At 41.4% G+C, this 24,446-nt stretch overlaps 1 long non-coding RNA gene across 1 annotated transcript; it reads right to left on the bottom strand.

Moving 5' to 3' along the window:
- Positions 1–1,470: 1,470 nt before the first annotated feature.
- On the bottom strand, positions 1,471–16,028 carry LOC128048800 (uncharacterized). The gene is made up of 3 exons (XR_008199404.1): positions 15,914–16,028; positions 3,354–3,464; positions 1,471–1,498 (listed from the first exon to the last, which is right to left on the bottom strand). It is a non-coding gene; the product is annotated as an uncharacterized LOC128048800 (long non-coding RNA).
- Between the last annotated feature and the right edge of the window lie 8,418 nt (positions 16,029–24,446).

Below are 24,446 nucleotides of genomic sequence, written 5' to 3'. Positions count from 1 at the left end.
GTGTCCAATGTAAAAAGTTAAAAAGTCTAAAGGACAGAGAGAACTCCATTTTCCAAAGACTTAAAGAGCAGAATTCAACAGTTATAGTTTAATACTGTCAGAAAATGAGGGAGTCAGAAAACAGAGGAAGAGAACACATTGTTCAGTTGGATATGAGAAAAGGGTAAACTTAATCTGGTTTTGATAGAAGATTCTTAAGTGTGGAATAAGCAAATAAATCAGGACAATACTAAAATATACCCGCAGGGTCTTGAATGAAACATTACTGTGAAAAAAGTTGAACTGTCTAGTTTTTTAACTGCGCTTGTTTCATTATTATTACCTTTGGGAGCAACATGATATGATGGATTGTGAAGCTACAAGGCCTGGTTCTGCCACTCCCCAGGTATGGTCTCCAGCTAGCATAATTGTTCCAGGATTCAGTGTGCTCATCTATGAAATGGACAACACACCCTTGCCTCCCAGGATTACTGGGAGTCTTATGTTAAATGACATACTGTGAGCATTTAGTTCCAAACAGAAAATCAACACGGGTTGCGTCCTGTATTCTCTTCTTTCTTATAAGTTCTGTTTTCCTAAAAGAATCTGTTTTTAAGCATTTCTATTCCTAACTTAAAGTTTTGTTTGTTGGTAGAAACATAAAGCTGTGGAGGATTAAGAAAAACAATCTGCCTACACACAGATGAAATGTATATATAAGAAAATGAGAATAAACTATTAGTATATCATATGGAAAGATTATCTTATGCTAAGTTTGGTGTGTTAAAAAATAGAATCACATAATAAACAACAAGATCCTATTGTATAGGAGAGAAAACTATATTCAATATCCTGTGATAACCCATAATGGAACAGAATATGAAAAAGAATGTATATATATGTACAACTTAAACATTTTGCTGTACTGTAGAAATTAATACAACACTGTAAATCAGCTACACTTCATAAAATAAATTTTAAAAACAAATTAAAACTTTAAAAATAGAACCATATAAAATTTCACATAGGTATGCATCCATAATAAAAAAAAATCACTCATAATTACACTTACACATTGTAGTCAATCTATTAACTATATCAATCATGTTAAAAATCAAGAAGTTTTATGACAGTAGTATAGATTTTTGAAAAAAAATTCCATTTTAATTTATGTGAATGTTTTATAAACCATAAAGTTCTAAATAACACATAATGTTGTTTTTATTGCAATGTCCTATTAGCTTCTAGAATAACTGGAAATGTCATCAAATTAAAATCACTCAATGTATTAAATTATAAAATTTTATTCACTGGAGTTCAATATGAAATTCACAAGTAAAGTAAAGAAAGTCATTTTTCTAAGAAGTTATAACAACATATATAATAGACAGGAAGTCAACAAAGATTACAAACAAAATTTTTAGAAGTCTTCCCACAATTTCATCTTCTAGACTTGTGGGGGTAGTAGTAGAAATTAATATCCAATTTTTACATGTCATATCCAAAATGCTTCTGCTTCCTAAGAAGTAAAATAAAGAGAAAATATCCTTAAACAAACACGTTTGTAATCCTGATTTTTTAAACTCAATCTAATAATTCACACAGTAAAGAAATAGTGCCCAAGAAATGTCTTTCAGTCAGGACTTCGTACATTTTAGTAACCAATCAATGAACTAAAATATTTTTCTCCTTAATGAATTAATGAACTTTTACCCACTAATTTTGACCATCTTATGTCATAATCATTGAATCTTCTACTTGTCTGTCTATTTTTTGGCTGAGCTGTGAAGCTTGTGGGAACCAAGGGGGAATCAAGTCTGGGCTGCAACAGTGAGTGCAGAGAGTCCTAACCACAGGACCACTAGAGAATTCTCTTATCTTTCCTTCTTTAAAAAAAAAAAGGCAAAATTTTTTTTAAAAAAAGCTCAAGAACTATCAGAATTACCACTCTCTTCCCAATGTTATAAATTATCAGTTTATTTTTGAAGTCTTGCAAAGTCACTTATAAGCATTTTTATGGAACCAGTGAAATTGCAACTTTTCTAACCTACAGCTAGTATTACCAGGAAAGAAGAATTTGAAGTCATGCAAAAAGGCAGGTGATAAAATTTTTAAAAATTAAACAACGAAAGGTTTGTTTCATTTCCTTGATCTTTCCTCAAAATCCTCTTTCTTATATTTTGGTCACTTATTAAGACATTAAATATTTTCATTTCCACCACAGTTCTGTGTTCAGATGGTAAAGAATCCCTCTGCAATGCCGGAGACCTGGATTTGATCCCTGGGTCAGGAAAATCCCCTGGAGGAGGGAACGGCAACCCACTCCAGTATTCTTGTCTGGAGAATCCCATGGACAGAGGAGCCTGGCGGGCTACAGTCCATGGGGTCGCAAAGAGCCAGATACTGCTGAGCAACTAACACTTACTTTCTGTGTTAATCAGTTTTTTTTTTAATATCTGGAATTTTTTTAAGTATTATAGAATTGCAAAAGGTATTAATTTGTAGTCTGTTGAGCACACTGTTGGAAAGTTTTACTGAATGCCTGTCAGGTAGGGGATTTAGAACCATTCCCAACTCCTTTTTCCAGGAATGTAAGGTCAAATGAGTTAAGTAATTTTCAAAGCCTTGTATCCAAGTCCCTTATATACACTCAACTTAAAACGAGCATCAGTACTTTTAAAAAGTGGCAAGATTGGGGTGGGAAAATATTTTCTGCTATTTTTTTTGCTCAAACCCAAAAAGGCAGGTAGAGTTTTAGGAGAGAACATGAAAGAGAAACAGGGAGATAAACGAGATGTATACAAATACCTTCTCCCTCTTTTGACTGATACCTTCTCCCTCTTGATTCATCTCTGTGATAACTAAAGGAGGGGATGATTTGCCCCAAATTTGGCAGCAATCATTGGCAAAGTGGTGATGGTGGTGGTGGTGGTTTGTGACCACAGAGAGCCCATCAGGATCCTCTGTCCATGGAATTTCCCAGGCAAGAATGCTAGAGTGGGTTGCCATCTCCTTCTCCAGGGGATCTTCCCAACCCAGGGATGGAACCAGCATCTCCTGCATTGCAGGTGGATTCTTTACTGCTGAGCCATCAGGGAAGCCCGCATTGGCAAAGTAAACACCTAGAATTTCCCTTAAGTTCAACAATTCCTTGGGAATTGTTTGGGAAACAAGGGTAAGAATAACATATGAATTTGCAAAGTGATTTTCCTTGCCTCGTATTTCCTCCACCTCCAGCTTGTGTTTCTTCAGTCTGTACTCTGAGGGGTACCTTCAATTTTATCCAATTACAGTAGGAGAGAGACAGAATAGGAAGCAAGGGAAAGACCGATGAGTGATGGGGACTGGAGAGTGCACAGAAACCCACTTCTCACCTGATTTAATCCGGGTAGTGGTAGATAATGCTGCGCCTCGGTTTTCTCTCTGGCTGCTCTTCCTAGGACAAAGTGCATTCAGAACAGGTGGTCTCTTAGCAACCTTGGTTCCTGTGTCAAAGCACATTAAAAGCCTTTATTGAATGGTGAGGTAGTCTGTGAAGTGGGCAGTCAGGGAGCCTGCATGGAAAAACTCTCAAAGAAGTTGGGAAAAAGTGATATGTTAATTTTGGTGGATTACAGAAACTACAGCTAAAAACTACAGCTAAAAACTATAGCTAAAAACTACACCTTTCACAGAAAAGTTAAACAGAATTCTAGAATTTTCCTGACAGGGCAAACATTTACCACTCTTTTAAAACAATAGTTCTCAGGGGGTGGGGGGAACAGAAGAGAGGTTGTTTAAGGGTTACATATGTGCCACTGATAGACAAATAAGTTCCAGAGCGGTAATATACAGTACAGTGAGCATAGTCGTAAAAGTGTATTATATACATCAAACTTGCTGAGAGTAGATATTAATTGCTCTCAGCACAGAAGAAATGACAATCATGTGACATGCAGAGATGTTAGCTAACGCTACCATGGCAGTCATATTACAATATAAACATATCAAATCAGTACACTGTACACCTTAAACTTACACAACGTTTGTGTCAAATATAACTTCAATTTTGAAAGTTCCTAAAATTATTTTTTAAATATATGTTTCATTATCTTCCATAGTACAACAAACAAAAATTCTCTTTCTGCATAAGAGGCAATTCCTCATGGGATTTTATATCTGCTATACATTTTATAAGTTTTAAGATTGTGTATCACTTTTACAAACAAATTAGAAAGTGGAGGAGTGAATTTATTTGCAAAGACCAGGCTGTAAAATTCAGACAAAACTGAAAAATTATTTATCCAACAAAATGATGATTATTACAACTATGAAATAATAGAAACATTACTTAGAAAATCATGTTGAAATATTTAAGTATGACGAAAACCAATACTTTAGGACCAGTCATTACACTCCTGGGTATATACCTGAAATACAAGCATAGATATCCACACCAGGACACACATTCAAACTTGATTTGTAATATACTGAAGCAACTTAGCAAAAGCAGCAGCAGCAACTTAAAAACAAACCAAATGCCTATTAGTAGGATAGATAAATCCATATAATGGAATATTATACAATAATGAAAATTAAGTTACAGCTACATGAAAAAACAGTGGTGAATTTTACAAACATAATATTGAGTTTTTAAAAAGCAAGACACAAAAGAAAACACATGGTAAATACATTTATGTAAAGTAGGAAAACAATTAAAGCTGCATGATTTAGGAGTACATAATATGGGTAGCAATGGTGTAGGTGATCAATCGATCAAGTAAAGCAAAGGACGGACTACCATAAACTCAGGATAGTGGTGGTGTTAAGGGAAGGGATGGAGAGCTTCCAGAAGTATTTCATTTCCTTCTTTCTTTTCTTTAAAATTTGGCCCTGCCACGTGCCATGCAAGGATCTTAGTTCTCCCCACAGTGGAAGCACTGAGTCTGAGTCCTCATCACTGGACCACTGGGGAAATCTCTTTTATTAAAAAATTTTTCACTTTCTGTCCTTGGTGGTGGTGATGTTAATAATCAGTTTTTAATTACTTCCTAAACTTTTGAACTGTGGTGCTGGGAAGACTTTTGCAAGTCCCTTGGACTGCAAGGAGATCCAACCAGTCCATCCTAAAGGAGACCAGTCCTGGTTGTTCACTGGAAGGACTGATGCTGAGGCTGAAACTCCAATACTTTGGCCACCTCATGCGAAGAGCTGACCCATTGGAAAAGATCCTGATGCTGGGAGGGATTGGGGGCAGGAGGAGAAGGGGACGACAGAGGATGAGATGGCTGGATGGCATCACTGACTCGATGGACGTGAGTCTGAGTGAACTCCAGGAGTTGGCGATGGACAGGGAGGCCTGGTGTGCTGCGATTCATGGGGTCGCAAAGAGTCGGACACGATGGAGCGACTGAACTGAACTGAACTGAACTGAAACTGCACATAGAAATTTTATAGGCCTTTCTCTAGGTATGCAGGACTTCACAATTGAAATATTCTTTAAAAAGTCAGAGAATTCTCTACAAATGTCAATAATGACTATAGTTGTTGAGTTTGGGTGAAGGACGATACGTGATTTTTTTTCCCCTTGTTTCTTTCATTTCTCATATTTTCATTTAAAGGATGTTGCTTATGAAACTTCAGAACACTAAAGAAAATAGTTTTCTAGCTCCCTGTCCTCCTTCTTGTCCATCTGTTTAAAAGTAATGACTTTATCTTTGTCAAACAAATCATTTTAACAAATATGAACTCGGGAAAATTAAATGCATCAGTGAGAGATTTGAATGAAAATATGTAACCTACACTTTATCCAATAAATTACGCATTTTCATTAAAATGTTTCACTGACCCATTCCATTTTTCTTGAGTTTATATTAAATCTCTTTGGCTAAAGAACATGTTCTTGCTTCAGTCCAAAATGATCATGAAAAACAGGAATGTGGGTGGTTCCCGTCTGGGTCTTCTCCTTAATGTTAGATCTGTTTCTAGAACTAAATCGCTGGAAGCACTTGAATCTGTACCACAAGTTTACTAGCACACTCAGATTTTACTGGGGATTAAATGATGCTTGATTCACATTTTGCCTAATTAGTCCTTGCTATGCTATGAGTCACAGAGTCGGACACGACTGAAGCGACTTAGCAGCAGCAGCGGCGGCATGCTAGAAGCTTGGTAATCATGTGTTTTTTCTCTTAGGAACATTCTTTTGGAGGAATGGCTATTTCACAGCAGCATTTTCAGAAAAAAAGATGATTTGTAGTGTTTTTTATTGGATAAAACATGCACTGAATAAACAGATTTCAAAAATAAGTTGATTAATTTTAAACAAGTTAGCACACTTCTTAAAGTGTAATAGAATGTATTCAGTAGAACTATCTTATTTTGAATATAACATTTAAAAATCCTAGCTAAAATAACATTAACTCCAATTTCTGATATAAGACATCCTAGGTTATTTGGAGCCTAACATATTTCATGTTGAAATTTCAGATGGCTGCAAATAATTGCCCCTATCTTTTGAATGTCTCTTTATACCTTTCTTTCCTCTATTTCCAAAAGGCAATGAGAAACAATCTATTTTGTAGAAATTAATATCTAGAAAGTTATACTGAAAGTAGTATGAATAATCTCTTAACTAGTTTTCAAAACTTGTCTTTATTATATTCTCTTTTGACTCTACCAAGAGTCCAAATAATCTAACCCAAATTAATCTGTTTATTGAATGGTTGAACAGTGGTATCCCACAAAGAAAGTTAGATAAACGCCTAGTAGTCGTCACTTTTGGTCTCTGGGGGTTGAATTTCATTGCATTCTGTGTTTTTCACCCTGCCATCAGCTTGTAGGGTGCTAGCCTTTCAAATCTCCACAATCTTGTAGACTGTAGAGACTCCAGGGACCCCAAGAAGAGTGCATTTGCCAAATGGCTTGGTCCCCTAGGAAAATCAAAACAATGAAAATGAACCAGTAAAACCCCCTCTATTACATAAATTTATTGCTTGTCCTAAGCCTTCACCCATTTCTCAATCTCTCCCAACCCCTACTATTTCCGCTTATTAGGCGTGGAGTCTCAGTCAAGACAAAGAAGAGAACATACTTTGCAAAGTCTGTTTTTCAGTCAGAAGAAAAACACTTTTCATTGGATTCAAGATTGTAGCCTTAAACACATGAGTCACATTTCAAAAATATTTTCTGTTTTGATAAGAATTTGCTAATCCTACTTGTTTCCATCAATATCTAATGGTCAAGATAACATTCACAGAAGTTCCCTAGAGACACAAATAGAAAAATGAGACACAATTGAAACCTGTCCACTCTTGCTTAACAAGTCACTTAAAGAGGCTCAGACAGTAAGGAATCTGCCTGCAATGCAGGAGACCTGGGTTCAATCCTTGGATTGAGAACAATCCCCTGGAGAAGGAAATGGCTAGCCACTCTGGGATTCTTACCTGGAGAGTCCCATGAACAGAGGAGCCTGGCAGACTACAGTCCATAAGGTCACGAAGAGTTGGATAGGACTGAGCAACTACCCGTTTCACTTTTACTTTTAAGTAAAGTATAATAATGGCCATTTGTCATGGGTCTAGTATGTGCAGGTTGTGATTAGACACTACTGGGGCATGGAGCAACTGCCCAAGTTTTGAAGCTACAGCCTTGACGCTAGTAATCTAGAACTTTAGCCCCCAGATGCCACTCTGTTTCAACTACGTGGATTTATTAATGTTTTCAAATGAAATGGACCAAAATGGAAATATCCACATGTAATTACCAACAGCCATTCTTTCTCTTTAGTCTGTATATGTGAATTGCTGGGTGAACAAAGGGATGGATAGTCTTGCAGTTACCCCTCTGGGCCTGATAACCCTGAATTTTCTGGAACACTTTTACAACAGCCAGTTTTATTCACATCAAAACCATCTTCTCTTTATAAATGGATCTTTCACAGGCCACTACTACAAGCTTACTATCTAGCAACCTGATTAGCTGAAAGTTCAGGGTTTTTTTAATCTGTTTTTTATGAGCTTTTACTCTCTGCAATTTTATTCTCTTCTATTATTAGTTTTGTTATTGACCCACTGATCATCTTATGACTGACAAGTTTGTCCCCTTGATCTTTTTTTTTTGGTTGTGCCAGCGGCTTGTGGGATCTTAGTTTCTCAATCAGGAATTGAACCTATGTCCCCTGCAGTGGAAGCAAGAAATCTTAACCACTGGCCCACCAGGGAATTTCTCCTCTTGATCTTATTAACATTAGCTGGATGGAGAAGTAACAAGAATGCTTCCAGGACTTGGTAGTTGAGAGATGGGTCAGGAATAAGATTGGTGGTATTTGACTTGGATCTGCCGCTTACTATGAGACCCTGGGCAAGTCATGTTAACTCTCTGTGCCTCCGTTTGTTAGCACTTCTATAAAATGGGGATGATAATAACTGTGTGTGTGCATGTGTGTGTGTGCGCATGCTCTGTTGTGCTCTTTGTGACCCCGTGGACTGTATCCCACAATGCTCCTCTGTCCATGGAATTTTCCAGGCAAGAATACTGGAGTGAGTTGCCATTTCCTACTTTGAGGGAATCTTCCTGAACCAGGGATCGAACCCGAGTCTCTTGTGTCTCTTATATTGGGAGGCGATTCTTTAATACTGTGCCACCTGGAAGCCCAATAATGACAGTAGCCACTTCTTAGGGTAGTTTGGAGAAGGCAATGGCACCCCACTCCAGTACTCTTGCCTGGAAAATCCCATGGATGGAGGAGCCTGGTAGGCTGTAGTCCATGGGGTTGCCAAGAGTCAGACACGACTGAGCAACTTCACTTTCACTTTTCACTTTCACGCATTGGAGAAGGAAATGGCAACCCACTTCAGTGTTCTTGCCTGGAGAATCCCAGGGATGGGGGGAGCCTGGTGGGCTGCCATCTCTGGGGTCACACAGAGTCAGACACAACTGAAGCGACTTAGCAGCAGCAGCAGGGCAGTGTGAGAATTAAATGAGATAATACTGTGCCTAGCGAGTAAACACATAATAAGCAAGGGTAACTATCATTATCAATTGTACTCTACCATATTATCTCCTAGATGGTACCCCTTGAATGAATCAGTTTTCTCAGTTTCTCTTTAGGTATCCAAACATACAAAATTGTCACACACCTACTCATCCTTTGAAACCCAACATATCTCCTCTGTGATCCTTCCTGATGTCCTCGGGCAGAATTTAGTGTCCACTTATCTGTAATGTATTGAAACTCACTACAGTGTATAATGGTTATTTTTTGCATGCAACCCCCATGGGCAGTTGCTGTCTTCCTAGAAAGTGGGGATGGACTTACCCATCCTGAATCCCACTGCATCATGGTATTTGATGTTAATCATTTTTAACAATATTGATTTACTAATTGCACATCAAACAGAAGCTTTCTTGGAAGGCTGAAAGTTCATTTTGCCCAAAAGACAACTACAATAAGAAAAACACATACAGTAAGTCTACTTTTACCACCAAAATTTTAAAAATAAAATCCCAATGTTGGGTAGTTTCAATTTTGTCTCCAGAAAATGTCTGTCTCCCACAAAATTTATGTTTAATGAAATTTATCTTTTAGAAACCTGAGAAATCATATAGGAATCATGCCTTGTTGATGTTTTTTCTTTTGGCCTGTAATTATGTGACCTAGTCAAATGTTGGAAGAGAACAAAACTTTTGTACCAGCCTACAGGGTTTCATGATGGAAATGTCCTGTTGGGACGGTTACTATTTCTCCGGCATAATGGTGATTTGTCTCCTTAAGATTCTAGAAACAGATGACAGCCTGGTAGGATAGGAGACATCAACTCCTTAATTTTGAGTCATTCAGAAGTTAACTAAAAAATTGGGCATATTCAATAGTTAAAAGGATTCTGTGCATTCTGTAAGTTTCCAAAATAGAGTTCAAGGTGCATTTTCTGAATTAATTATGTGAGGAATTATATGAGGAAGAGAATTTAACAGATATCTGAGAAATTAACTCATCAATAATATGAGCATTGTACAGAGAAAGCTTGAATGAGAATAACAATAAATGGCATATGGTTTTACACCGGTGATTATGAGCATGATTGTAAAACCTTGTTTCCTGATTAAAATATGTTTCAAGGAGACCTTTCTCTCTCTAGCTAAGAAAAACAACTGTAGTGAAAAAATCTCAACTATGACAGAAATGTTAGCACTGGCAAAGAAATTTGAGATTTCTTCCAGCTTCTCATTTGACAAGGGAGGCCCAGAGAAGTACAGTAACTTGTCTGAGGTCACATAGTTACTTTTCTTCTGAGCAGCCAGATTAATTGCCTCAGCAAGTTTTTGATACATTTATGATGAATTGGATTCTGCATTTCACCAGACTTGGCTATTTGAAGATATTCTACCTTCAACACCTCCCAACTGCTTTGATTCAGGCCAAGGGAAGGCCAATGTCCAAGATAAGATAAGCCACAAGGAGAACTTGGAAACTTACGAGGTAAGACTTGCCAGAATTGACAAAGTGGACTTTGCTTGGAGACAGAAACACGTGCTCTGTCACAGAGATGGGGGTCAGAAAGGTTGTGGAGCTGGATGGAACTGGTTTGAGATCCTGGTTCTGGCTGGTATTAGCACGATAGCCATTGACCAGACCTCACCTGCTATCTCATCTGGAGATAGACATAACCAGTCTTGCATGGGATTGAAAGGATTTTATTGATAACTATAGTTAAGAAGGGCCTGCACATATTCTTATTTTAATCTCATAAAGCCACCTGAGGTGAGTGCTAATGCTTCTATTTCCTTAGTTGGAGAGACTGATGACCTGAAACCTCAGGGAGCTATTTGAGATCACACTCCTGGGGATGACCCGGGATTTGAATGGAAGTCAGTTTGGCTTCAAAGCCTTAGCCACTGCAGCATCTCAGGAGTGGTCAAAAGAAAAAGGTGAGCTAAGAGCTCAGCATGTTGCCTGGCAACAGATAAAATAATGGTTGATATGATGAAGCTTGGGAGTCAAAAAGGTGGACACTTCCTGCAGTCCGACAATGATGGAGGGAGGTGAGGGACTCAGATGGACTTAAGAGATGGCAGGCCCCAGGAAGCTGAGACAGACACGCAGACAAGTGGGCCAGAGGGCACTGTCTGGCCTGGCAGAGCCCCATGAGGGTCCACCTGACCCCTAGGAGTGCAGAGAGGGTCCCAGACCTCTGTGGAATCCCTTCTGCTCTCTTCCTCTTTGACTGCAGTTCTCATGCTTTCTCTCCATGTCAACATCTGTCCAATCTGGGCTTTCCCAAGACATATATGACCATGCCTCAAGAAGGCAATGGCACCCCACTCCAGTACTCCTGCCTGGAAAACCCCATGGATGGAAGAGCCTGGTAGGCTGCAGTCCATGGGGTCGCTGAGGGTCAGACACGACTGAGTGACTTCACTTTCACTTTTCACTTTCATGCATTGAAGAAGGAAATGGCAACCCACTCCAGTACTCCTGCCTGGAGAATCCCAGGGACAGGGGAACCTGGTGGGCTGCCGTCTATGGGGTCACACAGAGTCAGACACGACTGAAGTGACTTAGCAGCAATAGCAGAACATTTTTAAAAAACATTAATTAGTTAATTGTTTTGGCCATGTGCACAGCATGTGGCAGGGCTTCCCAGGTAGCTCAGTAGTAAGTAATCTGCCTCCCAATGCAGGAGATGCAGGAGACTCCGGGTCAAGAAGCTCCCCTGGAGGAGGAAAGGGCAACCCACTCCAGTATTCTTGCCTGGGAAATGTCATGGACAGAGGAGCCTGGTGTGCTACAGTCCAAGGGGTTGCAAAGTCAGACACGACTGAGTGAGCACACAGGCACACACAGCATGTGGGATCTCAGTTCCTTGACCAGGGAGGACCCCGTATTCCCTGCGTTGGAAGTGAGGAGGCTTAACTCCTGGAGCACCAGAGAAGTCCCTTGCCTCACACATTTGAGTAAATATTCCAGCCCTAAAATGAACAGTTTTTCTACCTATGAATAAACATCTCTTCTTAATCATCCAGTACCGAGACTCCTGAAGGCTGAAATTTTCCGAGACCCTGTTCCTAAACCAAATAGGAGATTGCATTGCCCCCAAGAAGACATAAATTACTCAGTTACAGGCACTTAACATTAAGAAAGATTCTGGAACCAAAACAATCAAAATGTTTTCAACCTTCTCCCTGCCAAGTTCCCCAACCCTTGCCAGGAATCACAGCTGTAGTGCAGTCTTACGAGGCCAGATGAACTGTCCAGTGTTGTGGCGAGGACCAGCCCTACAAAGCTTCCTTGCGGAGCCCCACAGGGCAGTGCCACATGACGCCTTCCATGGTGTGGTGAAGCAGGAGTGGAGCTGAGGCCAGGTGCTTATTTGTTGGCTTTGGGGGTTTTATCTGCAGAGCTCTCATATCGAAACAAGTGTCCTCCCAGGTTTGGCAAGTGGAGGGGAGGTCTCTGTTTGACTTCTTAAAAGCATTCGGGAAAACCTTTTAAACTACTTTCTTGGCCTGCAACACACACTCCTTTGCCTAAATTCATTGCTAGCAGTTTTGTCTTTTTAATCTAATATTTGATTTCTGAAAGCAGCTAAGTGTTATTTGGAGTCAAGTTAAGCTGAGAAGGCAGATGGCCAGGTTGGAGAACAGAATTTCAGGTTCAATGAAAGACTGTAACTTCTTCTAAGCTCAAATTAAATTCCTAGCATTTAGCACAGGGCTGGGGCTTCCCTGATAGCTCAGTTGGTAAAGAATCCACCTACAGTGCAGGAGACACTGGTTCTATTCTTGGGTTGGGAAGATCTGCTGGAGAAGGGATAAACTACCCACTCCAGTATTCTTGGGCTTCTCTTGTGACTCAGCTGGTAAAGAATCCACCTGCAATGACGGAGACCTGGGTTCGATCCCTGGGTTGGGAAGATTCCCTGGAGAAGGAAAAGGCTACACACACCAGTATTCTGGCCAAGAGAATTCCATGAACTGTATAGTCCATGGAGTCGCAAAGAGTTGGACACAACTGAGTAACTTTCGTGAGCCAGCTTACCCTTATGGCAGAAAGTGAAGAGGAACTAAAAAGCCTCTTGATGAAAGTGAAAGAGGAGAGTGAAAAAGTTGGCTTAAAGCTCAACATTCAGAAAACTAAGATCATGGCATCTGGTCCCATCACTTCATGGCAAATAGATGGGGAAACAGTGGAAACAGTGTCAGACTTTATTTTTTGGGGCTCCAAGATCACTGCAGGTGGTGACTGCAGCTATGAAATTAAAAGACACCTACTCCTTGGAAGAAAAGTTATGACCAACCTAGATAGTATATTCAAAAGCAGAGACATTACTTTGCCGACTAAGGTCCGTCTAGTCAAGGCTATGGTTTTTCCAGTGGTCATGTATGGATGTGAGAGTTGGACTGTGAAGAAGGCTGAGCACTGAAGAATTGATGCTTTTGAACCGTGGTGTTGGAGAAGACTCTTGAGAGTCCCTTGGACTGCAAGGAGATCCAACCAGTCCATTCTGAAGGAGATCAACCCTGGGATTTCTTTGGAAGGAATGATGCTAAAGCTGAAGCTCCAGTACTTTGGACACCTCATGCGAAGAGCTGACTCATTGGAAAAGACTCTGATGCTGGGAGTGATTGGGGGCAGGAGGAGAAGGGGACGACCGAGGATGAGATGGCTGGATGGCATCACGGACTTGATGGACTTGAGTCTGAGTGAACTCCGGGAGATGGTGATAGACAGGGAGGCCTGGCATGCTGCGATTCATGGGGTTGCAAAGAATCGGACACGACTGAGCGACTGAACTGAACTGAACTGAGCAACTTTCACTTTCACTTTGGAACAAAACAGGTACTCAAAAAAAAAAAAAAAAAAAAACTGGGGTGGGGAGGATGAGATTCGACTTTATGGTGAGTTTTTCTGTGCCTCCCAAGCTTGTTGCATAGAAGGTGAACCCAGGGAGGAACACTGAAAACCAATGAGCTGTTTTCTAAGAATGCACAGCTCTCCAAGGTGAGGTCTGATGATAATACCCATCCTCAGTGAGTAAGTTTTGGGAATGATGGCCCTGTGGAAAGCCTGCCCACTGTTTGCACTTCTGATGTACCATGGGTCAAAGCCATTCTGACTTATATCAGTTACTCATGAAATTACTTCTCTCTCCTACCTTATTCTGAGTTTACTGACCCTTGGAGAAGGAAATGGCAACCCACTCCAGTACTCTTGCCTGGAGAATCCCATGGAGGCAGGAGCCTGGTAGGCTATAGTCCATGGGGTCGCAAAGAGTCGGACATGACTGAGCGACTTCACTTTCACTTTCACTTTGCTAATCTAGCACTGTGTATTCACACAGTGGGAATGAAATAACCATTTGCAGAATGAAAGCTTGCAGTGGAAAACAAAAATCTCATCCTGTCTCCTGAGCATACAGGGTAACACTTTGGGAAATAGGTATTCTCTGAAACAACCCTCCTTTCTGTCTCATCCAGACACAGAATTGGAGCTAGGAAGCGGGGTAACCAGTCTTTCAGAAGCACAGAAGCATGGAACCAAAAGAAAAATTTCAGAATGCTGATTATAGAAGAGCAGAAAAGTTTATTACAATAATAGCTTGTGCTTTGAATTTGTTTTGAGTTTCCCCAGCACTGTTGATCTTGTTGTAGTTGTTTAGTCACCAAGTCATGTCCAACTCTTTGCAACCCCATGCATTGCAGCATGCCAGGCTTCCTCGTCCTTCACTATCTCTTGCAGTTTAGCCATAGCCTAATGTCCTGAACTGCTTACCATATGGCATCCTCCAATGGCCCCATCCTCAGCATTCCCATGGCTGATACGATCCTAAGGATGAAGTTACTAAAAGCACTAAAAGCCAATTATTGTCTCTACAGTTTAAACTTTCCCATCAAAGACCATGTTGGAGGTTCTAGGTTAAGAAGAGTCAAGAAAAAATTCAAATGAGGGACATCATCGATAATGCTCCCATACTCGGCCACTTAGAAACATGGTGAGTAAAACCCACCACCTTATCAAGGAGGTTATAACTCTCATCTCATAAACAAGGAAACTGAGGCTCAGAGAGGGTGAGTGCTTGTTTAAGGTCGCACAGCTTGTTGAGCCAGGTCTCAGTGCCAAGCCAGCATCTCCCTCCTTCCAGTTCCCTGTGATGCCTCTCTTATTTAGAAGCCTGATGCACATGTTCAAGAGGACTGAACCTACCTAACTAAAGCAGAAAAATCTCATAGTCTGTAATCCTGAGGAGGGACTGGAGTGTCAGCTTTCATCTTTTCTGAGACGGCTGGGCAGGGCCCCAGCTTCAGGGTCTTCCTTTTCCAGACCGTAAACACAGTGACCTACTTTGCAGGACTCTCAGAAACAACCATTATTTCGAAAGAAAAAAAAAAAAAAGGCTGCAAGGACAAAGCCTTTGGCTAAACACTCAAGGTGGCAATAAATTCAAGCAACAGGACAGATGCTCTCTCCCTGCAGCAAACCTCAAACGTGGAAAAATAACAGACAAGGCCCAAGTGTCCAGTCCAATATTCCCCTGCAGACACTTTCCATGTGTGAAATTTCTCTTTGAAATCACTGAAATCCTCTCTTTGGGGAGGGAACACAGAAAGACAGAAATACTGTTAATAATAATAATATTATAAAATAATTAATAATAAATATTGATATCTGGCATGACCACAAGGCTGGGTCAAGCTTTGAGATCATATTAACCCCTTGCTTCTCCTTCTGGCTTCATTAAGATAGAAGGAAATGGAGGGGATAGAACTCTAATTCATATTAGATAATATAACCAACCTTATAAAAACTGGAAAGACATTGAAAGACAGGGAGAGAAAACAGGTTTCCAGGGTCTTTGAGCTTCCTGTATTCCCCTACCAGAAGCAAGCAAGACTTCTGCTAAACTTTCCTCTTGTCAACATTTTAAAAGGCCACTAAAAAACAACCAAAACTTACTGTTTAGGGGTTTGATAAGCGAAGTCCAAAGTCAAGGAGGTGATCTCTCTCTTTTGTGAAAAACACCATCTGCTCCTAGGTGGCTCAGGAGACTCGCTGGGCTGTTATTAATAACTGGCTTAGCGCTTTCCTGAGAAACATGAGCCAGGCTGTCACGGGAGGAGGCAAGTGGGGAGGAACAGACAGACACAGGTGGGGTAAATGATGACAAAAACACCCTTAGGCCCACAGAGGAGTGCAAATAACCCGTGAGTAAGGGGTGGGCCCCTCCGCATCAGTATTGATCGTGAGGTGCTAAAGTTCATGTCAGAGGTGCTAAAAGTTCAACATCAACTAACCAAACACTCGCTACTATCTTACTCTATTGGAAAACGTCATGACTCAAGCAATGTCAAGCTTTCCTTTGTTCTTCTGAGCAATTCTTTTCCATGGATATTAATATTTGAATATCTTCTCAAACTACACATTTTTGCTTTATGTTGAATTTCTTGTTTTTCAAATACATAAACAAACAGATTTTTAAATGCACATTATCAATTTGTTAAGGTTTGTTTTCTCGTGAGCGCATCAGTCTCTCTCCAACAAATAATCCCAAAACCTTTCCTGGCAAAGGGAGGGGTGCATTGTGACAGCATCATAATAAAGGGAAACCTGTAGAATTCAAATTCAAAGAATGGAAAGAGTCGTGACCTGGCTACTGGTTTACAGCAGGTCTTCCCTTTGGAAAAACTATCAACTATTTCCCCAAAATCTAAGTCTATGCCTCCCTCCCCCTAACCACTGACACCAAATTGTTCAGAGCAAGAACTACCTGTCTTCTAACTTACATGATCTAACTTACACTGGTTCTGTATCTGTCTAAAGCGTTAAAAGAAAACTGAGGATCACACAAAAGTTATTAGATTAAAGGGAACAAACGCTCATCAAATGTCCAATTTGTAAGGATCCAGCTGCCACCCGGTTCAGGCCTGGTAAATATTCTTTTTTCAAACTCAACTGGGGCTTCTCCTCTCCAGCCAGGCCCCTGACATTTGACCCACCTTCAACCTGAATCAGCATATTCAGAACAACCCTTCCTTAGTCATCCTACCCCAGCCCAAAAGCTGACCATGAATGTGGACCTTCCCTGATCAATGGTCCAGACATCAACTCGTTCACCCCATAGGCAACATCCAGCTCCTTCCGGTCTTGTTTACCCTCCTTTGGGGAAAAAGTGGAAGCAGTGACAGACTTTATTTTCTTGGGGTCCAAAATCACTATGGATGGTGACTGCAGCCATAAAATTAAAAAACACTTGTTCCTTGGAAGAAAAACTATGTTAAACCAAGACAGTGTATTAAAAAGCAGAGATATCACTTTGCTGACAAAGGTCTGTATAGTAAGAGCTATGGTTTTTCTAGTAGTCATGTACAGATGTGAGAGCTGAACCATAAAGAAGGCTGAGCATTGAAGAATTGATGCTTTTGAATTGTGGTGCTGGAGAAGACTCCTGAGAGTTCCTTGAACAGCAGGAGATCAAACCAGTCAATCTGGTTTGGTTCATGGACGGACTGATGATGCTGAAGCTGAAGCTCCAATACTTTGGCCACCTGAAGTGAAGAGCGGACTCATTGGAAAAGACTCTAATGCTGGGAAAGACTGAGGGCAGGAGGAGAAGGGGGCAGTAGAGGATGAAAGAGTTAGATAGCATGGAGATGAATTTGCGCAAACTCTGGGAGATAGTGAAGGACAGAGAAGCCTGATGTGCTGCAGTCCATGGGGTCAGAGTCGGACATGACTTATTGACTGAACAACAAACTACAAAATTTTAAAAAAGCCATTTTCCACCTGACCTTTGAGATGCTTGCAATCTTGTGGTCAATGTGTTATTTTGCAGTGGGCCCCTTCCCCATAGTATAAGCCTTTTCTCTTTTTTGAGTATTTTTTGAAGTTGTGGTAAAAGGCACATATCGTAAACATTAGCACCCCAAACATTTTTAAGTGTGTGGTTTGGTCATGTTAAGTACGCCCACTTTATTGTGCTACAGATCTCCAGAACTTTTTCATCTTACGAAACTGAAACTCTCATCCCCATCAGAGAGCCACTGTCTACTGCCAGCCTTTCCTCCCACCTCTGGCAACCACTTACAATAGTCCTTTCAAATACTCCCCCTTACCTAAATCTGGATTTGTCTTGGACAGTTTGCTGGTGCCATGTCTCAGACTGAATGCCAGCCCTCCCGTGGGCCAGGCTGTCTTCACCTAGGTTTTCCCATTGGCTTCTCTGACCCTCTGTGTCCTGGGGATCTGGGATGTTCATTCAGGGCTTTGGCCGGCCGTCTCACAAGACATGCTGAGTTACAGTGACTCTTCCAGGCAAGGTGACTTTCCTCTGGCTCTTCTGCGAGGCCCCTCCTATTTCTCTTTGGTTCCTCTTGTGAGATTTTTCCAGGAAGTTCCTTCAGCTCCTCAACTGAGGATTGAATGAAGGAGGATTCTTTGCACTGGGACAGTGTGGGAAGCATCAGAGCAGTAACACGAGGGGGATGATCTTTCCTGTCTTTTTTTTTTCCCTCTTTTTTTCCCCTCCCCCCCCCCCCACACTTTTTTTTTTCCTGTCTTTTTTAAGGTCTTCATGTCTGAAGTGATTATCTAATCCCACGGGTTACTAACTGGATGAGTTTCCTAGGGTTGTCCTGACAAAAGGCCATAAACTGTGTGGCTTTGAACAACAGAAAGTTGTTGTCTCAGAGTTCTGGAGGCTAGAATCTGAAACTGAGGTGTCGGCAGGGCCACCCTCCTTCTGCAGGTTCTAAGGGACGATTGTTTTCTTGTCTGGTCCTGGAGCTCAGTGACTGCCTGCAGTCCTTGGCATGTCCTGGTTTATGTTAGATGATCTACATACGTCATTTCTTCTTCTTTCTTTTAATTTCCCTGTAAACCGCCTCAAATAACTATTTTTTAAAAATAATTTTATTTATTGATTGATTGATTTCTGGCTGTGCCGGGTCTCCGTTGCTGTGCGGGCTTTTCCCTAGTTGTGGAGAGTGGGAGCTACTCTCTAGCTGTAGTGCAGGGACTTCTCACTGTGGCGGCTTCTCCTGTTGCACAGCACAGGTTCTAGGGCACACAGGCTTCAGCAGATGCAGCACGTGGGCTCAGCAGTTGAGGCTTCCCGGCTTTACAGCACAGGCTCACGGGTTTAGCTCTTCGGGACATGTGGGATCTTCCCAGACCAGGGATCAAACTTGTGTCTCCTGCATTGGCAGGCAGATTATTTACCACTGAGCCACCAGGGAAACCCTATATCATTGCTAATAAGATAAAATACTGAAATATTGGCAACTCACTCCAGGACCCTTGCCTGGAGAATCCCATGGATGGAGGAGCCTGGTAGGCTGCAGTCCATGGGGTCACGAAGAGTCGGGCATGACTGAGCGACTTCACTTTCACTTTTCACTTTCATGCACTGGAGAAGGAAATGGCAACCCACTCCAGTGTTCTTGCCTGGAGAATCCCAGGGACAGAGGAGCCTAGTGGGCTGCTGTCATGGGGTCGCACAGAGTCGGACACGATTGAAGCGACTTAGCAGCAAACATAATTTTAAGACTTTATATATTTTGATCTGTTAGTGAATGTGTTTTCTTTTGCCACATCAAGAATCTGTACTGTAAAGATGTATATGGCCATAAAAAGCTGTGAGATGTACATTCATAAGCTTTGCTATAAAACGGTGTGTGACAGTTCACAATTATCCACTTTCCAGTTATTTCTGTGGAACAGAAGTTGCTGGGGTTAAAAGTTATGATCATTATATGTGATCATTATATGATCATTATATTTCTCTGGGAGAAATAACTGCATAGGAAAATACATGTGTATGCAAGGTATTCAGGATGTGCTTTCGTTAAGGGAAAGAAGAGTAGCTTTGTCCTAAAGTAAGATGATTGGTTGTTTGAGAGTGAGGAGCAGGGATGCAGACGACAAAATCCACGTGGATATAGAAAGTTGTAGAAGGTTCACAGAAAGGGAACTGTATTTGTCATGGTCAACATTTGTTAAGGGTTGGTGGTGGTTTAGTCACTAAGTCGTGTCTGACTCTTCCCAACCCAGGAGTTGAACCCAGGTCTCCTGCATTGCAGGCAGATTCTTTATCAGCTATGAGGGAAGCCTCCTTTGTTAAGAGTTAATGGGCTTATTATAAGATTGCCTTTAAAAGATCACTAGTATCAAATATCATACTGGTGAAAAACTGAAATTCTATTTTCTCGTTGCCAAATGACAAAATTTTCTTGGATTACTGATCTGCTTCTTAAGAGATTAGAGAAGTGTTCTCAGTCTGCCTAAAAGGCTAAAGATTCTATGTCTTAGTGGAATACTTTCCTGTGCCTTACGCTGACTTTACCACGTCCTTGATGACTGAAAGGAACAAAGTTTTCTCACTTTGGGAAGAGCTAAAGTTCTTTACAATCATGTGATCTTCTACTTTAAAAAATATTTGTTAATATTTGTCACTTTGATTTCAAATTGATTTTATTTTGTTTTACATGGCCAGAAACAACCACATTTCCTCATCAATTGCATTGTTTTTGTAATAAATGTTTAAAAATGGATGTATGATGATTTATATTCTTTTTTTTTTTTTTACAGTTTCTTCCTAGCTGTGTATCTCAGCCGCAAAACAAACAACAAACAAAACATTGTTGTATGTTAGGTATAAAAGCTGTTAAAAGAGTAAATCCTAGGAGTACTCATCACAAAAAATATTTTTTCTATTGCTTTATATATATAAAAATATGATATTATATATGATATATATGTTATGATATATATGATGATGGATGGTCACTAGACTCATTGTGGCAAACATCTCATGATATATGTAAGTCAAATCATTATGCTGTACACTTTAAACTTAATATACTGCTGTATGTCAATTATATCTTAATAAAATGGGAAGAAAAAAACACCCTTCATGTAACTTAGATAAGATCCATAGATACTCCCTCATTTACCTAGGATGAAGCCAGACACAAACTCCAGTTCCCCTTATTTGTCTATCAGTGATTAGCTAAACTGTTTGAGCCCACTGACCATCAGGTGTCCCTCGTGGCTCAAATGGTAAAGAATCTGCCTGCGATGCAGGATACCCTATCGCTGGGTCGGGAAGATCCCCTGGAGAAGAGAATGGCTATCCACTCCAGTATTCTTGCCTGGAGATTTCCATGGACAGAGAAACCTGGCAGGCTACAGTCCACAGGGTCATAAAGAAGCTGACACAACTGAGCGACGAACACTATTGACCATTACGGAGAAAACACCTGCTGACGTGACTTGACCTAACTTTGCTCTGGCTTCTTCCCTCCCCTGAGGAGCCTGAACTTTGACCCACTTTCAACCTGAGCCAGCATCCGAATACTGCACAGCCCTTCCTGACGAAACCTGCGGGAGACCCTTGCAAATCTCCAGCTCCAAGCACTCCATTACAACAGTGCCCCTAATATCTCCTTATCTTCCTCTAGAATTTTTTTTTTTAAATTTTACTGTCAGAAAGTGCTGAGAGGTGCACCCAGTGTTATAAATATTGAGGACTATGAAAAGTGAAAGTGAAAGTCGCTCAGTCGTGTCCAGCTCTTTGCAACTCCATGGACTATTAAGTCTAAGGAATTCTCTAGGCCAGAATACTGGTGTGGGTAGCCTTTTCCTTCTCCAGGGGATCTTCCCAACCCAGGGATCAAACCCAGGTCTCCCGCATTACAGGCGGATTCTTTACCAGCTGAGCCACAAGGAAAGCCCAAGAATACTGGAGTGGGTAGCCTATCCCTTCTCCAGGGCATCTTCCCAACCCAGGAATAGAACCAGTGTCTCCTGCATTTCAGGCAGATTCCTTACCAACTAAGCTATCAGGGAAGGCAGGAGGACTATGGGGTATGATCCAAATACTTAAGCAGACAATCATGTCTTAGTCCTATTTCACAGGTAAGGAGATGGAGGTAGCAGAAGTCTAAGAGACTTGCTGACTCACAACACTGAGCGCAGATTTGGGAATCCAGGTGTTATTTCTTCTCTCCTAGAAAACAGTGCTCTTTCCAGCACGTGCGTGCAGGCTAAGTCGCTTCGGTCCTGTCAGACTCTTTGTGACCCTATGGACAGTAGCCCGCCAGGCTCCTCTGTCCATGGGATTCTCCAGGTAAGAATACTGGAGTGGGCTGAGATGTTCTCCTCCAGGGGATCTTCCTGACCCAGGGATCGAACTTGCGTCTCCTATGTCTCCTACATTGGCAGGTGGGTTCTTTACCACTAGCACCACGCAGCACATGCTCAGTTCTTGTCAATGTTTAGAGTAGGTTTGGGGAAATTATTGAAAAGCATTGGTTAAAAACAATCTCGTGTTTAAAGAAAGGGAAATTGTATCCAAGAGTGAAAAAAAATCAATGGAATACCCTGAGCTTCCGGAAACTTCTGATCTGTGGAAGTGAATGAAGACCACCCAAATGAGAACAAGCAAAGGCTAATGATTTAGAGCTTGCTCTAGCAAGGGAGTTGACCATCATCACTTGCACGTGACAGAAACTCAAAAGCAGGCGGAAGGGCTTCCCCGGTGGCTCAGTGGTAAAGAATCCGCCTGCTAATGCAGGAGACATGAGTGCAATCCTTGGCCCGGGAAGATCCCACCTGCCATGGAGGAACTAAGCCTGTGTGCCACAACTACTGAGCCTGTGCTCTAGAGCCCGGGAACTAAGACTACTGAGCCCATGCTCTGCAACAAGAGAAGCCACCACAACGAGAAGCCCACACAGCTCAGTGAGGAATAGCCCTCGCTCACCAAAACTAGAGAAGAGCCTATGCAGGGACACAGTCACAAATAAGTAAATAAAAGTCATTAAAAAAAAAAGCAGGGGTTAGAGTGTGACAGTTTTCTGGTGGATCAAAAGGGTAGGAAGCCCTGATTGGAGGCTGTTAGCGTGGAGAAGCAGTAGATAGGCCACTGAGACATGGCACTTTCCTGTGTAATTGGTTAGGGGTGCATTCTGGCTTTCCCCTGTCTGTCCTATAGTGGAAGTAGGTACAAAAATTAGGGAGGCTGTCAGTTATTAATCAAGTCCTAGCTGTTTGGGATCAATTGCCACAGGGATTAAGATTTGGCTTCCTGGACTGGCTACTGTTGTGAGGAGGCTGGCTTCCTGGGCAGACTGCAGCAGGCTGTGGGCCAGGGTTCTATTTTTATTTATAGTCTGGCCAATGTACGTTCAGTCTCTCAGGGCTCTACAGGGACCCTGCATTTAGAAGAGGCTTTCAGATATCTGACCAGTCCTGCAGAGGAGTCTATACACAGGCCAAGGATACTGGCAAGAGGTTTTCCATATCCAGTCTGGAGGAGGGAAAGTATTGTTGACTTAAAAAGTAGTTACAATTTCCTGCCTGACAGAAGGGGGCGAAGGTGGTCACTTGCAACCCAGCAACCCTACTGCTGGGCATACACACTGAGGAAACCAGAATTGAAGGAGACACGTGTACCCCAATGTTCATCACAGCACTGTTTACAATAGCTAGGACACACAAGCAACCTAGACGTCCATTGGCAGATGAATAGATACGGAAGTTGTGGTACATATACACAATGGAATATTACTCAGCTATTAAAAAGAACACATTTGAATCAGTTCTAGTGAGGTGGATGAAACTGGAGCCTATTATACAGAGTGAAGTAAGTCAGAAAAACACCAATACAGTATATTAACTCATATATATGGAATTTAGAAAGATGGTAACAATGACTCTATATGCAAGACAGCAAAAGAGACACAGATACAAAGAACAGACTTTGGGACTCTGTGGGAGAAGGCGAGGGTGAGATGATTTGAGAGAATAGCACTGAAACATGTATATTATCATATGTGAAATAGATACCAGTCCAAGTTTGATGCATGAAACAGGGCACTCAAAGCCGGTGCACTGGGACAACCCAGAGGGTTAGGATGGGGAGGGAGGCAGGAGGGGGGTTTGGGATGGGGGACACATGTACACCTGTGGCTGATTCATGTCAATGTATGGCAAAAATCACCACAATATTGTAAAGTTATTAGCTTCCAATTAAAATAAATAAATAAGTTAATTTTTAAAAAGTAGTTACAACCTTGAAGTTGAGAGTTATATTTTCTTTGGTGGGAATTTTTAGGACTTCAAGCCCAGGAGACAGCATCTCAAGGGAATCTGAGAGAACTGTTCCAAGGAGGTGGGGAGAGGAGTCAGGTTATATATAAGTTTTCAGCAAGGGGCAAGTCCACTGAGATCTCTGTGAGTCATGCAGAAGGGACTTGATGTCCTCAAGGAGCTCAGCCAAGTGGGAGAAACAAGCAAATAGGTGAATGCACTCAATGATTTCCCCAGGCCTACCAGCAGCTGTCTTGGCTCTGAGCTTGCAAATGGCCATTCCTTCTGTCTAGATGGCCTTTCCTTGCCCTAGTCCCTCACTGTGCATTTCTTTCTAGTTTCCCCAAGCCCCAGGCTAGAGACCTCTGAGTGACCTGCGCTCACCTTTCCAGGATTGCTT

This window comes from Budorcas taxicolor, chromosome 5 (assembly GCF_023091745.1).
Source record: "Budorcas taxicolor isolate Tak-1 chromosome 5, Takin1.1, whole genome shotgun sequence".
Classification (NCBI taxonomy): Eukaryota; Metazoa; Chordata; class Mammalia; order Artiodactyla; family Bovidae; genus Budorcas; species Budorcas taxicolor.
This window is presented reverse-complemented; position numbering and strand designations above follow the sequence as displayed.